Source organism: Coptis chinensis, chromosome 3, assembly GCF_015680905.1.
Source record: "Coptis chinensis isolate HL-2020 chromosome 3, ASM1568090v1, whole genome shotgun sequence".
In the NCBI taxonomy this organism is placed as follows: Eukaryota; Viridiplantae; Streptophyta; class Magnoliopsida; order Ranunculales; family Ranunculaceae; genus Coptis; species Coptis chinensis.
In genome coordinates, this window is record NC_141458.1 from 10,714,162 (window position 1) to 10,733,601 (window position 19,440).

The following is a 19,440-nucleotide window of genomic DNA, read 5'->3' on the forward strand; positions in this document are numbered from 1 at the left end:
ATTGGAATTGAAAATATAATTCCAAGACTTACAATTTCAAGTAGTTAAAATTCCTCAAATTGGAATTCCTATGTTTGGTTGCACAACGGAATTCATTTCCAAATTCCACAGAATCTCAAATCAACTGTTTGGCCACTCAAAATTTCCAAACCAAAGTTGATATATTCAAAAAAAAATGTACTCTAAACCAACAGGTCTACAGACCAAATTATTATAAACTTTATTTTTGAATGTTTAAACCTCCTCTTATTCTAAACATTGAGATGCATCATCAGCCATTCTTTCTTAAAATCATCCGGAAGCCCATAAAAGGCGTGTTCCTTAGTCTTATCATTTGCAAGCAAATCAACAACTTCGTAGTGTTAGAGAGCGATCAAAATTGAACTTTATTAACTTCTTGGCATAACTTGTTCACATCAACGGTGGGAAGGCGCACGTGAGTTGGTCTCTACCATAGACTTCAATGTATCAGTCATGGAAGTCACAGCTGCGGCAATGGCATCTCCTGTGCGAACTTTTTTATTTGCAGATTGTTTCTCATCCGAACCTCTTTTCAATTGCTTGTCACTTCTTTCCTTTTCGCCATTAATGTCCTCATGGCCATCATTCTCATTGCTGCCATTGTTTTCAACTTCTTCTCTTGCTTTATCAAGTTCTCCTCCTGTGTTAGCGCCAACTCCTTTTGCATTATTCTTCCCAACAATAATTGCTAACTCATCATAGTTTGTGAGAGGCTTATACCTAAACCCTTTGGCATCGGGATGTGACTGCAAATTATTTAACAAATATTTAAGAAAAAATACCTTGACAATAAAAGGCAAATTTATATTACACAAAAAATTACCTTAACATAGTTCTCCCAAACATCATCCCTCACCACAATCATCTTGCGATTGTCATCCCACCCGAATCCTGATTGGTCTCGAAGCTCAGTCATGATATTAAAATTCTTAGTCCAAGTCTTTAAGCGAGCTTGAACATTATCCTTTGTCACTGCTTTTCCACATTTTTCTTTGATGGCATCAATGATTCTGATCAAACAACGAGGGCTCCAACCTTGTTCAGATTTGTTTCCCTTTTGAACTTGGTCAAGAAATGTCTCAGTTAATACACGATCCATCTCAATTGTCCAAACCACATAGTTTCCTTTTGCTTTGGTGCTTTTTGGTTGTTCAGGTGATTGATTGTTCTCCATTTCTAACAGTTCAGAAGTTACATACAAAAATTATCATTGAGCTCCCATGCAACATGATATAAATGCTTATTAATTAGAAATATAAAGAATAACATAAATTCAATCCAAGAAACATTGCAACAGACCAAACATAGACTAGAAAATAAAACATTCTCAAGTAGAAAAACTATAAGACTAAGTCATTTAACGATTTCAATTCTCAAGTAGAAAAGCTATAATACCAAGTCATCTAACGATTTCTCGACGCCATATAGTCAGCAAACATTTGTTGTGCCATCTGGTCCCTCATTACATTCCAATCATCATTGCCATAACTAATTTCAGTGATCAACTCATTTGTCTCTGGCCCTAAGATTTCCAACTCAATATCAACCTCAGCTAATAAAGGATCATCTGGATCTATGGCCATTATATAATTGTGAACAGCACAACAAGCAAGCACAATCTTCACTTGCATCTCAAAACTATAAAATGGATCACTTCTTAGTATAAGCCCATCGTTTTTATCAATCCAAATGTCCTTTTCGATCACATTGCGTAGCGATGAATGCCTATGATTGAATAGTTCCTTAAAATTTTGTGGTCTTCGCCTCCCCTCCATTCATTGAGATGGTAGCGAACACCGCGATCACGGGCAAGAAATCCGGGGGCATTGGCATATCCCGCATCCACAAGGTAATAGTTACCTATTTAAAATGACAACACTTCATTAGTCGATCTATTTCTAATGAATATGTATATCGATCCTTTAATAGCAATTGGTAAAGAACATACCAATTGGAGCAGGGAGTGGATCTTGCCTCCGTAATGCAGATTGTAGTACTCTACTACGCGCCACGGATCCTTCCCAACCGGCTAAAAGCGTATGTGAACTTCATGTCCATTGTACATGCACCTAAGACATTTTGTGAAATTTGTTTCTTCCTATTACGATAAGCTCCTTGTTACGCAAGTGGGACTTTTGCAGGGGACATAAGTTCCATCTAGTGCTCCCATGCAATCCTAATATCCCGTGTTGAAAAGTTTTAGATGAATAAGAACAAAACTTTTTGTTCCCACAAACAACACATATTTAAAAAATATAAATTTACCTTAAAATATGTAAATCTTGGATTCTCGGCAATTTGTGGATATGGAAGTCCCCCAGGTCGTCTAACAAGATACTTATACACACGTATTATTGCATTCAAAACTCGCTTAAAATGACGATGAACAGTTTCCCCAGAACGATTAAAACCAAATTTCACTACTCGATTTCTTACATCATGTGCAATAGTATGTAAAAAATATGCAATCTGTTCCTCTAGAGAGACAAACTTTGAATATTGTATTCCTCCTTTTCGACGCAAAAAATCACACAAACTAAGAAATTGGATTTTATTCATCCGTAACATGTTGCGACAATCGCTATCATTCCCATTAGTCAGCCTATTCATAAACTTCTCTCTTTCAATATCAAGATTGGATGTAGGAAATTTATCTATAAATGTATCGTGGTACCATCCTACAGCACACAACGTTGTAGCCACACATGTAGCTACAACAACATCCATACTCTCATCGTCAGTATCGTATGTATGATCTTCCATCTATATTATAAGCATCAAATTATTCATCAATACATGCATGCAAAGAAAATGCATAAATATACATAACCCCCGTCACTACATACATCGCAGGTGTACTATACTGATTTCAAATCTGACTATTATAGATTGATTAAGGCAAAGTATTTGAGTTTAGATCTGCCAACCCTTAATCCACAAACTGAAACCTATGATACATTTTTTTTTTATTATGGGTCTTGTAGCATCTTATTATAAATGAATATAATTTAGTAGCGACTCATAATACTCGTGTTTTAATTTATTTGCAGTCTTATAAAATATAATTTATTTGCATGTAATGGGTTTGTTCCTGAAAATGATATAGTTTCGAAGTCGCTCTTTTCCATCTTGCCTTGGTTGCCAAGGGATTTTGCCTTCCTTGAAAGCCAATACATGACTATAAATAGTGCATTCGTCAACTACAAATGCCAAAGGTTGAATTGTGGCCCTATTGAAAGCCGTTCATGCTATAAACAAGGTTTTAAACTAACTATGTTCTCTATCGGTTTCAAATACCAGTACTAGTATACCAATCAGAATCCATTGTCATCCTTACTTCCTTAGCAAACAGCTTGCATGCATGCTCAAATAATGACACACGAAGAAGCAAAGTAATAATGATGTACTCGGGGGCTTCTTATTTTAGAGAGTGGCCAACTCAAAACAGAGAGAGAGAAAATGGTGCGGCATAGCTATGCTACTAAGTCTAACCAGAATCGGGTCATTAAAACCCCTGGTGGAAAGCTTGTTTACCAGACGACTAAGAAGAGGGCTAGTGGACCTAAGTGCCCTGTTACTGGAAAGAGAATCCAAGGGATTCCACACGAGACCTTCTTGAATACAAGAGGTCTAGGTTATCTAGGAATAGAAGAACTGTGAACCATGCTTACGGTGGTGTTTTGTCAGGTGGTGCTGTAAGAGAAAGGTAGCCACGGCTACCTACTACGAAATCCGGCTACAATATCATAAAGCATTAGCAACATACAAACTGAAGAAGCTGCAGCTATGTACAAGCCAATAATAGGCACTCGAGAAGAATATTTGCAGCAGCGGTCCTTTGTTCCATTGATGCACCGATGGTTTGTCATTGTATCTACTTCCGTGGCAAAAAGCTAATGGAGCTCTCCTCTTTTCTTGGCATAATGAAGAAATTGGAATTTTTATAACTTGGTTAATACAAAGTGAGCTTGTTACTTAGTTGGTATAATAATGATAAAACCAACCACAAGACTTCAGCTCTGTCAATAGGTTAAATGTCGTCGATTTATACAAAGTTTCAAAACAGTAGTGACGTTTGTTACCTAGAGTATACACAAAAGAGTGTGGTTATACAGTTACACTATCCACAACTTAATTTATCCAGCTATATGAAACCAATTAATATAGAAAGGAAAGAGGGACGATATGGCGGTATCGTTAAAAGTTCTATGGTTCATTGGGTTTATAAGCTTATTACTAGTTCGATTAGTGTCAAATGTTTGAACATTTTCGTTGAAAAATCTGAGTGAAATAGATTTCTCAAACAACTCACTAGCGAAATCGAAAAAATGTGATATCGTTTTTAAGAGTAGACGAAATAACTCTGCCTGAGGTAGCGAGAGCTGCTTCTCCATCAAGGACAATTGAAAAACCCGGTGGAAAGCTTGTTTACCAGACGACTAAGAAGAGGGCTAGTGGACCTAAGTTACCTATTACTGGAAAGAGAATCCAAGGGATTCCTCACCTGAGACCTGCTGAATACAAGAGGTCTAGGTTATCTAGGAATAGAAGAACTGTGAACCGTGCTTACGGTGGTGTTTTGTCAGGTGGTGCTGTAAGAGAAAGGATCATCCGAGCCTTTTTGGTCGAAGAGCAAAAGATTGTGAAGAAGGTATTGAAGATTCAAAAGGCCAAGGAAAAGGTAGCCACAAAGAACTAGAATGAGAAGAAATCACAAATTTGTATTCTGTCGAAAGAAATTTTGACTAGAGATTATTTATGGAAAATGTTTTGAGGTACCTTAGTTGTCTGTAAACCTTATGTTCAAAACAGTAAGCCATTGATACATAATCAAGATTAAACCTTATGTTCAAAACAGTAAGCCATTGATACATAATCAAGAGAACTAGAAATTTAATATAAAGCATAAAAAGTAGAAAGAAAAAAAGATAAGAATTATAGAAAGCGTGCAAACAACAACAAGAATAATGAGGGATGAGAGATGGGGTGAGAGAGTCGCACCTTGGAGAGAAAAAAATGGTCGAAGTTTTAGACTAGTGTTGGTAGAGAGATCGAGTGGGATATACGAGAGGTTTAAAGAAGTAGAAAATATATCTTACCCGATAATTTTTCACCAAGTAAGGAATTGTGGAATCTGACGAAATCTCAAGTTTACGCCCCCATAGAAACTTGCGATTCCTTTATTTTGGGGTTTTGGAGTTTCCATTCTAGCGCACTAAATGTTGCCAAACGAGATAACTCCTAATTCTTGGAAATATATTCTGAATTCTCCCCTCAAATCCAGCATTCCAAACACACCCTATTGGAAATTTGTTTTTCACTGTCACACCCATGTCTAATTGACCCAATGTGACATTCAACATCAATTGAGCATTAAGAAACTATTTCTTATACCGGCCGGATTTGAGCTCAATTAGTTATGTCACACTTTCCTAATACATAACTATGTAGAGTGGTGTATCATTTATTAGAATTCGTGATTCAATACCTCCTACATTCATTACCCAAAACGTCAAGTCTAGTCTATGAATATACATTACTTTTTAACGTCTCAAAGTAATAAATTTGAGACACAATGAATTTTCACAATTCCTCAAGTTTAAGGATTAATTGGTAGAGTGAGATTTGCACACTAACCTTAACAACGAATTTATAGTGTGCTCTCACTTTGATCTCATCAGTGTTAGTCATGTGACTACACCAATATACAAACTTAGAGTCATACTCAAATGATTGAGATATCATCATCAGATCATATAGCAGTTATGTATATTACATTCTTATAAGTGAAGCGTCCGACTTTACCCTAACTGTGAACATTCTAGGTAAATAGATACAATCAAATCTCCCACACATGACTCTTCATATGCTTTTGATTGTTCTAATTCTATTACCTAATGAACTTATGGTTTCATCATATGATATTAGTTCATATATATGCATAATAATAAGATTTGTGTATTTAATCATCATGTCATGGATTTAAATCTATTCAAAATGACTATTTTATATTTTTCCTTAACAATAATTAACGGGGGATCGAAAACTGGATGCAAATACATTATACTAACCTAAAAGAATAATTAATGAAAAATCAGAAATTTGATATTCTTTGATGATCATACTTAGTGAATCATGTATAATATTTTTTTTATGTCAAGTTTGCAAAGAAACTACAAAAGACAGAAGTTGGTATTACACACCACCTTGAAATCTTGAATAACTAATGGGAAATCACAAACTGTATGCAAATGCATCTAACTAACCTCAAAAAATAATTAACGGAAAATCAAAAAATTAAATGGATGCAACTGCATTGAACAAATCTAAAAGAATGATTAACAAGAAATAAAAAAATTGGGTGTAACTGCATTGAACTAACTTCAAAGAATAATTAACGGGAAATTAGAAACTTGATGCGAATGCATCAATTTAACCTCAAAGAATAATTAAAGAAAAATCGAAAATTGTATGCAAATGCATCAAACTAACTTCCAAGCAAAATTAACGGAAAATCACAAGCTATCTAATTGCATGGAACTAACCTTAATGAATAATTAATAAGAAATCGGAAACTAAATGCATCGAACTAACCTCAAAGAATATTTAATGGAGAATTAGAAACTAGATGCAAATTAATCGAACTATCTTAAAGAATAACTAACGGGGAATTGGCAATATGATGCAAATGCATTGAACTAACCTCAAAGAATAATTAACAGAAAATCCAAAACAGGATGAAAATGTAATGAACTAACCTTAAATAATAATTAACTGGAATTTTTTTTATGGTCCAACATTGTGAATCATGTACTTATATGATATTTATTGAAATCCATGTTTGCAAGGAAACATCCAAAGGATTAATAGAATTTGGTATTACTAATGGAAAATAAAAAACTTGATGCAATTGCATCCAACTAACCTCTAAAAATAATTAATGGAAAATAGGCAACTAGATGCAAATGCATTTAACAAACCTCAAAGAGTAATTAACAGATTTTTTTTTTTTTTGCTCAAGATAATTGTATTGATTAAAAAAATGTTACAAGTTTCAAAAAAGAGTTAAAGTTAATATAGGTATCATGTCTTCATTTCGACAGATAGCTAATTTACAAATCTATAGTATGTAGGTCATATTATTGTCTTCTATCATGTATAGAAAATTAGGAGTACCGACCCACCATTTGTTTCCCCCTTTGCCAAGGTGACAACAGTTTTAGAGCAAATGTCTGCTCCAAAGTTACCTCTCGACATGTGTTGGTGATTAGAATCCAATCGGCTAGATGCTTGACTTTTTTCCATGCCGCTCACACTCACCAATGCATTTGGTTGTTATTAAATGACTTTATTGCAGCAGTGGAATCCGACTCCACCCATATATACTTCCATCCCAGTTTCACTACCTTGCTAATGCATCCAACTAACCTCTAAAAGTAATTAACGAGAAATCAGAAAATATATACAACTGCATTGAACTAATTTCAAATAATAATTAACGGAAAATTAAAAACTGAATGCAAATGCATGGAACTAACCTAAAAATATAATTAACGACAAATTAAAAACTAGATGAAATTGCATCTATCTAACTTTAAAAGATAATTAACGCGAAATCAGAAATTGGATGTAAATGCATTGAACTAACATCCAATCAAAGAATAACTAACGAGAAATCATAAACAGGATGTGAATGCATCAATCTAACCTCAAAGTTAAGAATAATTAACTGAAAATCATAAACTGAATGCAAATGCATAAAAGTAACCTAAAAAAATGATTAACGATAAATTGAAAACTAATTGTAACTGCATATAACTAATTTCAAAAGATATGATGCAAATGCATTAAAAAAAAACTAACGGGAAATCGGAAACTGGATGTGAATGCATCGATCTAACCTCAAAAAAAGATTAACGGAAAATTAGAAACTGATAGCAAATGCATCAAACTAACCTCAAAGCATAATTAATGAGAAATCGAAAATTGGACGCAACTGCATGGAACTAACCTAAAAGAATAATTAACAAGAAATCATAAACTAGGTGTAAATGCGTCATATTAACCTCAAAAAATAATTAACTGAAAATCGGAAACTGGATGCAAATGCATTAAACTAACCTCAAATAATAATTAATATGAAATCAGAAACTTGATGCAAGTGCATCGAACTAACCTCAAAACATAATTAATGGGAAATTGGAAACTAGACGCAACTGCATGGAAGTGATGGAACTATGATGATAAAGTACACGAGTTTTGTGGAATATTCACAAGTCTACATGCAACCAAACTCAAGGACGAGTTTCTTTCAAGCCGGAAAGTATGAGGCATAGGCATAAAAACTTCTAATTATATTATTAGTAGTCATATATAATTTATTAGTAGAGTTTCTTATTTGTTCTAGATCTAGGTTAATTAGTAAGGTTTCTATTTTAGTTTCTAAATAGAATTAGAAACATTAGTTATTATATAAAGGCAACTAGGCCTTCATCGTTAGATGATTGTTATTAAATATTTATTCTAAAGAATTTGTTATTCATGATTGAAGGTTTATTCTAACCGCAAATAATATAATTAATGGAAAATCGGAAACTTGATACAAATGCAACGAACTAACCTTAAAAAATATTTAGCAAAAAATCATAAACTAAATGCAAATTGATCGAATTATCCCCAAAGAATAATTAACCGGATATTGGCAACTAGATATAAATGCATCGAACTTACCTCAAGGAATAATTAACGAGAATTCAGAAACTGAATGCAAATGCATCAAACTAATCTCAAAATATAGTTGTATCATATATAATGAGAATGTCTTGACAAGTATAATTTTATATTTAAAATGGTATTTATAGTAATGTTTTGCTATTCAATTAGCGTCAATGTGATCTTCGCCTCCTTGGGCATTCTCCCAAAACTTTAAACAAACTTATATTACTAATTAAACAACAACAAAAAAGTTGAAGAGTTTTGTCAAGAGTGGGTTTTTTCTTTTTATAAAAAGTGGGGTTTTCATATATATTGCAAGAAATTTGGATGAGTAGTCAATATAATATTCATATCTCATAGTTATGCATTGTTGCTAATACTTTTATAGCGGCACCCGTTAGTATGACGAGTTTGAAAGCTAGTACCATTTGATAACTTAACTCGCTATACAGTCCAAGTTAAAATTTGAAATACATCCTTTTTGGCTTGGAAATTGATTCAGAAGCAGTACCGACTAATGATAGAGTCAAGAATGCGGGGTCAAATAAGCGGGGGCTGCCCTGAGTTTTGGGGGGCCCTAGGCGAGATCGTAAAGTGTGGCTCATGCCGATAAATGATGAAAAATATAAGCCAATTTTTTTTTTCTTATTTGATAAAAAAATTAAGTCTAAATTCATTCGTACTCTTACGGAATCAAGTGTGTGCTTAACATCAACAAATTCACACCAAAATTCAATTACAAAAACTAAGCACTATTGAAAAGCTAGTCTTCTTACATTTCTAGCTGCGAAATCACTAATTAAGTATTCATAATCAAGTTTTTTTCTACTAAAGACTTTTCAATAGATAACATTTAATCTTTCTTGAGACATGCTCGATCGAAGGTAAGATTTGATCAACTTCATCTTTGAAAAACTTATTTCTACAGATGCGATAGTAATTGGTATAGTCAACAAAATTCTGTATGCAACCCAAACATTTTGAAAACAATTATCCCATGACTTCAAATGATTTAGCATGTCTATTGCTTTTTTTTGTGTTATCTGGTACAAGTTCTCTTATGATTCTTAACTCTGCAAAATAAATCTATCCCGTCAATATCAGAAACACCGTCATGTTTCAAAAACTCTTCAAGATTAATGCAAGAAATCTTTAAGCTATTTATATCTGCAACCTTTAACTTCTCTAAATCAAACAAGAACCTAAAAAATTTCTCATACACTTCAAACTGCTCAAATCTACTCTTGAATGAAGAAAGAGCTTGGTCTACTATGAATAAGAAGTAGTTAACTCGAAATTATTCTTCAACTGATGTGTCACTTTTTCACTAATGTTCTCATTTTCCTACAAATGATCCACCTTTCACAAAAAACTGGTTGAATTTCCATCATAGTTGCAATATCCTTAGCTTCTATCATGGCTTATTTGAATCCAGTTTCTCTATACATCTCAAAAATAGAAATAAGTCTTTTCATTTCATGTATGGCCATATCAATCTGCATGTCTTCGGTTTGAAAGTTTTTGCTAACAGAGTTAACAACAAAAAGTAAATAATGCCAAATTACCATGGCAAGCAAAAACTCAAAACTCTCAATTTCATGTATCGCTAGTGACTCAGTTTCACTCTTTGTTTTAGGATCATCACTGTTTTCAGCCATGTAAACCAATGCATCTCTTATTATCGGAGCTTGATGTCTAATTGCACGAACACTGTCTACGCGACTCTCCCATCGTGTTGCTAACAACGACTTTAGCGAGAGACCTGACTTGGGCTTCACATCTTTCACATGATCTTTAAACACTTTCCACCTCTTTGTGGAAGACAAAAATAATGAATAGATTCGTTGAACCACTCCAAAAAAAGATATAGCTCTTGAACAAGAGCTAGCCATATCACAAAGAGCAAGATTCAGACTATGACAGCCACATGGGGTGTATAAGGCTCTAGGGTTTATTTCAAGTAGTCTACTTTGAACTCCTTTGTGTTTTCCTTTCATATTAGATCCATTGTCATAACCCTGCCCTCTTATATCACCAATATCAAGGAGTTAGATTAGCTACATGATGCCATTATTGTATTCATGATGAAAAAACTCGATCTCCAACAATATGCTTTGGGATTTCCCTCAAGTAAAGAGAAATCTAGGATTGGGTTTCGGTACATTTGAGCGAATTTAAATGAATTTAACTTTATGGGTTTGAAACAACGAAGCACCAATGTACCATAATACAAGAAGCGTGGAATCTTTGTTGTGGGCACGTAAAACATGGTTCAAGTTTGGAAAACTTCGCAACAATCAAGAACCACTTTTAAGACACAATATAAACATGGGCAACATCGGAAGAGAAGTTAAAGTGGTATTAGAACTTCTAGTCTGGCTCTCGAGGATGGAAGGATGAATAATGACACTTTTGATTTAAGGGGTGTTGAGTAGACTTGAGGAGTTGAGGTAAAATAGAAACATTTTCCCCGCTATCCATCCATGTTGGGGATATGATACCAATCAATCCCCAACAAATGGTATCAGAGCAAGGTTATGATTCCAAGTCTCGCTCGGAAGGTGTTTGACGAAATTACTAAGAGGAGATTTGAGGTTAAATAGTTGTTGTAGATGGATCATTCTATCAACACTCACATGATGAGTCTAAACCGAGAAAACTACACCATTTGGAAAGCCAAAATAGAGGACTTGCTCTATTGCAAGGATTTGGCACAACCTATCGAGAATGGATGAGCAAAACCGGAAGCTATATCCGTAGCCAAGTGGAGCAAGCTTGACAGAAAAGCGATTAGGTACATTCAACAGTGGATTGATGATAATGTATTCCACCATGTATCTCAAGAGACTACCGCTTTTAAGTTGTGAAAAAAAACTCTAGGACCTCTATGAGAGGAAGTCAGCCGAAAACAAGGTACTACTCATTAAGAAGTTTGCTAACGCGAAGTACAAAGAATGTTGTAAAGTCCTGAATTATTATTAAGGGTATTTTTGTAAATTTCATATCAAATCTAGGGTCGTTATGTAGATTGGTCGTCGGGTTTATATTTCAACCGTACGTAACTTAAGGAAACTTAACTCCGACTCCTAAGCCACGTTAGATAAGCAAATCTTATATGAAAATTGGACCAAAAATGTCGGTTAGTGGTTTTCTGCGTTCGAAGCTGACACGAGTTAACAGCTTACACGCAGGAGTGGGTTATTGTTATAGCCTGCGGTAAGATAGAATATAGGAGATTAAATTTAGCGGGATGGGCCGGAAAAATAATTACGACGCTACGTCAAATGAGTTAGTGGTTAGGAGTATTAGGACCTTAAGCTTAATTGGAATATATTGGGCTTGGGCCTAAATATATCGGCCCAAATAGAACGAAATCGTGAAACAGAAAAACGCACTAAGCAAAAAAAACCAAATTCGCACCAATTTCTTTTCTTCTTCCCCAATTTCGCAATCTTCTAAACCCTAGGAGAGAGAAACTCAAATTCTCCCAAATTCGGTGATTAAAACCTCAATTCCTCACACCCAAACCTTGTTAACATTGAACGCGAGAGTGGGGATTCGAAATTTCTGGAAATCGCATCGTATCGAGGTAAAAGGTGAGTTATTTTCGCCTCAATCAAATAATTTAAACTCCATGTCGATAACTTGTGATGTATTGATGAAAATATTGAACGGGGTGTATGATAATTCGACAGTAGCTATTTGGAGAGGTGATGGCTTAACGAAATCAACCGAGAAGAAAGCTAAATGAAGAATTCTTACTGATTTGGTAAGAGATTTTGATATTCTCTAGTTCTATACTTTGTTTTATAGGCCTGGGAATTTTAAAAGCAATGATTCTAAGTTTATATGTATTAGAGTAAATTCGCACCCATTCATTGATGAAGTTATTATGGTTGGAGTGTTGAAATTTGGATGGAATTGTGCTGTATTGAAAAAATAATAATAATAATAATTGAAATTGGTTGTTGAATGTCGGCAGTAGCTTGTTTGGAGAAGATTGAGTTGAGCGATATCGGTGGAGCAGCTAGCTAGGGAGCGGTTCTTACTGACTTGGTAAGAATTATAAATATTCACTCTATTTTAGAGAAGTTATGTTATTTATATACTTGTTTAGGATTAGGTCGATTGATGAACGTTTGATAAGGAACACCCCGTAATTATTTCTAGATTTAAGGTGAATTGAAGAGTGGAATTTGTTTGTAGTTGGAGTTGGGAAAAATCTTAATCGTTAGTGGAATTGATAGGAGTGGTATTGACATAAAGGCCGCAGAAACTGTCAGAGTATCAGTGCCAGAAATGGCCTGTAGCTCTATTAACGGTAGTTAGATGAAAATTTATCCGAAACCAAATTCTTAACGTCGAGATTTCTTCTCGGCTTACACTAGTTAAGAATTCCTCGTTGTTCGATCAATTCTAACAACCGACGTATATGTATATGCTGTTATAGGAGTGAATTCGAGTGGATTTGGTTAAGTGGGATTGATTTAGTTAAGTGGGCTTGAGGAGAACGGAGCTTGCTAATGTAGGAACCTACATACCAATATATAGCATGCTTATTTTCATGCATGATTTGAATTGTTTAAATTGGAAATAGATAGTTTGTGTATCAACCCTGCATGTATATATGATATTCATGTTTTGCACTGTATTTCCTCGCTATAAACTATATATATAGATAGCTTTCGTGTGAAATTGTTTTTGTAAAATTGGGGTAGCGGGGATTTGTTTTCTTGGTTAAAAGAGCAAAAATTGGTTTTGGGAAGGGTTCGCGTCTCTTGTCGATGGGAGACGAGAGAGATGGATTTTGTATGCGGGTGAGGATTACCCGGGTGTTTGTAACTAGGTGGGAGGTTCTGGATTGTTCCCGGGATGGTTGTGTTATTTACGATGATTCGCCGTTTGGGAATCATCGATTGTTATTTACTATGACTGGCCCGTTTGGGAGTCATAGGTTGTTTTTACTCGATGGTGGGAAATCCAGGAACTCACACCTACAGAATTAATAGTTTTAAAAGAAAAACTAAATATGTAACTAGAGTATTTGAAAACAATCGGTAATACGAGTATATATATAGATATTACTATGCTTATCACGAGGGGATTTAGAAAAGGAATTGTGAATTCCTATAAAGAAGGAACTGTTGTCGCAATTCCGGAGGCGGCAGTTCGCTCTAGGATTCTAACTGTGGTGTACACCTTTCGAGGTGGTGGGCCACCTTTAAAGGGATGCATCATTGGATATAGTCCGGGAATTCCTTTTCTACTTTTCTAGATAACCATGCTTGTACATGTCACGCTGTATGGTGATTAGCTTGTGTGGGGTTACATGCTACCTCGATGAGGTTTAGGCGAGGAGTGAGAGTTTAGTCCACTCACGGATGTGTGTCGAGGATCTGGCGGTCTGCAGATCGTCGAACGGTTGACCACCGTAAGTTAGGTGACAGCCACTTATGGGGGTTAAGTGGTCGGGAGGGCCCACCGAGCCCTAAAAGCTTTGGGGATTTTGTGTAATGCGAACACAACAACGGCATTTCAGCTCCTGCCCGGTAAAATCAGGAAAACAACGGTGCATGGTTCACTCTCGAAAATCTTGAACCGAGATTTGCTGGGATCGGGAGTACCCGGTCGATACCCTCACCATTCTAATAGGATCGTGCCACAATAGTTGTATGATGATTGTGAAAAACTATATTTTGTATATCCATGAAGCATGTCGAGATGATTTCGCTAGTTAGTGATGTATATATATAGTCCGATATTTGAATACTTTTATGGAAACCCCCGCATGTTTTAAATGTTTTATATAAGTAACTATTTATTGGCTATGTCGTTTCTCACAAGCATAGTTGTTTTGCTCATCCTACTTAACATTTCGAGGGCGAGGCGGATTCGGAGGAGGTTTTCCCTAACCCTAGTGATGATGGTTATGGTGATTTGGGAGGATTTCCTTATGCTTGACGAGGACAGAGTCAAGTTCATACTTTTGGTTGTATAGAGAGACTAGTTTCTTTTGTTGTATATATAGAGAGCTAGGTCATTTTGATGTAATAATCGTATTTGGCAACAGTTCTCCCTTGTTTTGTAGATATTGTCATATCCCTGTAGTATTTAAAGTTAAGAGTAGTATATATGGTTGTTGGATATATATATATGGTTGGAAGAATGAATTATGAGATGTTCAGGGGTTATGACAGGTTTTAGGGTTTACGAATGTCGATTAAACAAAGGAAACTCTGCCGAAATTTCGTTAGACTTGGGTGTCAGCGTCGAGATTCACTCCTCGTCCTCGGGATGGGTGTTGGGTCTCGGGGCGTCACAAATGTTCTTCAATGTTTGAGCATCTTAATGAAGTACAAAATATCATTAATCAGCTGCATTTGATGAAGATTGATATGGGTGACGAAGTCGAGATTTTGGTACTATTGAATTCTCTACCCGACAGTTGGGAGACTTTAGCAGTTTCTCTTGGCGGAGCCGCTAAGGATGGAATCATTACCATGGAGATGGCTACCAGGGCATTGTTGAATGAGGAGACAAGAAGGGGTTCATGGGGTAGCTCCTCTCACTCAGAGATCTATGTCACTGAGAAGCGGGGGAGAGCTAAGAGCAGAAAACCACCTCATTCTAGATGTGATGGCAGAGGCAAATCTATGGGTGAATCTAGAACTCCTAAGGTAGAAAGATAATGTTACTATTGTACCACCAAGGGACACTTCAGATATGAGTGTAGAACACTCAAGAGGGATAAAAAAAATAATTGTGTGCTTGAAGACTTGGTAAAGAGGAATGGAAGCACAAGCCGAGATACTACCGTAGTAGTTTCAGATGATGATCTATTGAGAATTATGTCAGATTGTGGTGAGTGTTATGTCAATACATCATATCAGGATACAGAGTGGGTAGTAGATACCGAAGTGTCCTATCACATCACACCACACAAGAGATTCTTCACTACCTACAGCTGTGGTGATTTTGGTGAGGTAACAGTGGAGTCTCAAGGATTGAAGGGATCGGTGATGTTCATGTGGAAACTAGTGATGGCTACACCTTGACACTCAAGGATGTAAGACATGTCCCCGATCTCCGACTTAGAATAATTTCCGCGGGGAAGTTAGATGATGATGGGCCAAATTCCAATGAATCTATACCGATACATATATAGTAGTAATGATACATAGACCTACTAATTTGACCTACTTAAGCGACCTACTAATGGTAACCATTAATTTACATAGAGATACGTGTATGTGTGTAGTGCAATGCAAACCAACGTTCTCCAAATAATGAGTCGCAATAGTAGGTCTAAAAAGTAGGTCCGTCACTACTCCATGTATAGTGATGGATCCTCAGGTGTATCCTACAATCAAACAATTTCTATAATTACAAGTCTAATGAATCTATCCACACCTAGTGTACAGCTACACTATCTCTAGAATAAGAAGGAATAACACAAGATCAATTACAAGCATCTGTGAGTATCAGCCCAATATCTGCAAAAGCACTCCCCCTCAAGTTGGTGCATAGATGTCACACATGCCTAACTTGCCCAAAAACTTGGAGAATACTTGACCTGAAATTGCTTTGGTGAGGATCTCGACCAACTAATACTCTAATCAAATCTTAGGCAACTCCACAATGTTCTCATCCAACTTCTCCTTGATGAAGAATCTATCTACTTCCACGTGCTTTGTACGATCATGTTGAACCGGGTTATGAGTAATATCGATCACGTGCTGCTTTATTGTGACAATTAATATAAGTGAATCGATACGGTTGCCTAGGCGGATAGCCCAAATCCCTCAAGATAAGTCTTAACCATAATACTTCACAAACTCCAAGTACCATACCTCTATATTTAGCTTCTGCACTTGAACGTGCAACAACATTATGTTTTTTTTACTTCTCCATGTAACAAGATTACCACCTATGAAGGTGAAGTAACCTGAAGTAGCTAGATCGCATGTCATCTACTGCTCCAGCCCAATCAGCATCAGTATATGCATCCACACTTCGATGATTTATATTTTTAGTGAACAAAAGTCCCTTTCCATAAACAAACTTCAAATACCTCAAAAGTCGCATAATTGCGTTCATATGTTGCTCACCAGGATTATGCATAAACTGGCTAATAATACTTAATGCATAGACAAGGTCCGGTTGTGTGTGTGTGTGCTAAGTACATCAATCTCCCTACGAGTCTCTGGTATTGCTTTTTATCAACCGGTACCTGATTAGACTCAACACTTAACTTCAATCCTTCTTCCATTATTGGTGTATCAGTTGGCTGACATGCCGACATACCAGTTTCTTGTAACAAATATAATCAACATCAGTATATGCATCCACGCTTTGATGATCTCCATATTTAGTGAACAAGAGTCCCTTTCTAGGAGCAGACTTCAAATACCGCAAAAGTTGCATAACTGCATTCATATGTTGCTCACCAGGATTATGCATAAACTGGCTAACAATACTCAATGCATAGGCAAGTTCCGGCCATATATGTGCTAAGTACATCAGTCTCCCTACGAGTCCCTGGTATCGTCCTTTACCAACCGGTACCTAATTAGATTCAACACATAACTTCAATCCTTCTTCCATTGGTGTATCAGCTGGTTGACATGCCGACATACCAGTTTCCTGTAACAAATCTAAGGCATATTTTCTTTGAGACAAGAAGGTCCCTTTATCTGATCTAGACACTTCGATCCCAAGAAACTATTTCAAGGAACCGAGGTTTTTCATTTCGAATTCTCTAGACAAGTAACTCTGTAAGGCCTCCTTTCCTCAAGATCATTCCCTGTAGCCACACCATGTCATCCACATATACAATAAGTGCAGTGATCTTACCTCGTTACTTCTTTAAAAATAGTGTGGTCTGAATTGCTCTGACAGTAACCAAAGGCTCTCATAGACTTAGTGAACCTTCCAAACCAAGCTCTCGGAGATTGTTTCCACCTATGCAATGATTTCTTTAATATGCACACCTTCTGACTATGCATTTATGCTATCATGCATCCTGGTGAGAGATCCATGTAGATCGACTTATTATGATAACCCAACAAGTTCAAAACATTGACTCTTGGTATGACCAATTTGTTCACAATGAGTGCATTTGTAGGTGGACTTGTTGGCACCATTAGTAGTCTTAGGATTGCTCAGCTTGGTTCGGTCTTGTTGTTTTTTAGGAGGGTAGTTGAGGGCCACCATGGCTGAAACTTTAGGATTTTCAGTTTCTCCATTCATCATTGCTTGTCGAATAGACTCACGGTGGACCAATGCATAACATTCTTCTAATTTAGGCATAGGTTCCTTGCAAAATTTCACCACGAATCTGTTAGAACTCACCATCCAATCCGCAAGGAATATATGCACTCTTAGCCATTCAATCGACTTCCGATATGTTGCAACATCATCATGATGCTTCATAAACACCTTATCACGGTGATCAGATCCAACGTAACTCATGAAAAATTTCAATTAATTCTCCATAATAAACAAAGAGGGTTTTTCCATTTTGTTTGACCGTAAAGGCCTTTTGATTCAAGGTATACACCTGCAATTCATCACTTCCATCATAGAATGCCTTTAAGAGAGCATCTTATATCTCTCTAGCAGTGGGTAAGTATATGTATCGTTTCATGATTTCAAGACTTATTGACATCAAAAGCATCGCTTGACTTTTTGGTTTTCTGCATACCATTTGTCGTACCCTCATCTGATCCTGCGGGCTGCTTGGTGTTGCCACTAATATATGAGAGTTTTTCACATTCTGTGATGTGCATCTCAATGATTTGAGACCATGCATCATAGTTTGATTCAGTGAGGGTGATTCCTGCATTGAATGCTGACCTTTCGGATTGAACAATAATGGACTTGGTGCTTGATGATTCGATGTCACTCTTTGCCATTATGAACTATATAGGAATTCTGCAGGTTAGGATGTGCGGTGGTGGTGGTGGGATATTTGCAATCAAACCCTTGCAGCACTGATTTAATAGTGCAGCTAGGATGTTCAAGAAGAGACGGTATAGTGTTCTTTAGAACCTCGCTCCGATACCAACTTCAAAATCAGAGTAATAATTGATTGTCTTATTTAATAAATCTATACAAATACATACATAATGATGAATCCTTAGGTAGATCCTACGACCAAACAATTTATATAATTACAAGTCTAATGAATCTGTCCACACCAAGTGTACAGCTACACTATATCTAGAATAGGAAGGAATACACAAGATCAATTACAAGGATATGTGAGTATCAGCCCAATATATGCAATATCTCAACAGATTTCCCCTGGGCTACACTGTTCCCCTTATCCGAAAAAAAGGCCGGAGAATCTTCGGTTTCTTTGAAGGAGCTTCATGCCATCATGTGTTACGTGAGAACATAAATTATTCAATAGTAGCTGATTGAGTACGTGTATGTGAATCGTTTCTCCAATGTATTAATTCTTGCATGCACAAGTAAAAGTCTTGAGTTTAACGTGTTTCTCTTGCTGCTTATGTAGGCTCCGGTACAAGATGCCTGTATTAATTTGGTGGAACTCGGTTGCTATGCGGTTTGGATCCCGACCCACTTATTTGACATCTTGATGTGTCACAAGTCTTAATCATTGATTTACATAGAGATCGTGTTTGTGTGTATTGCAATGCAAACCAACATTATCAAATAGTGAGTCGCAATAGTAGGTCT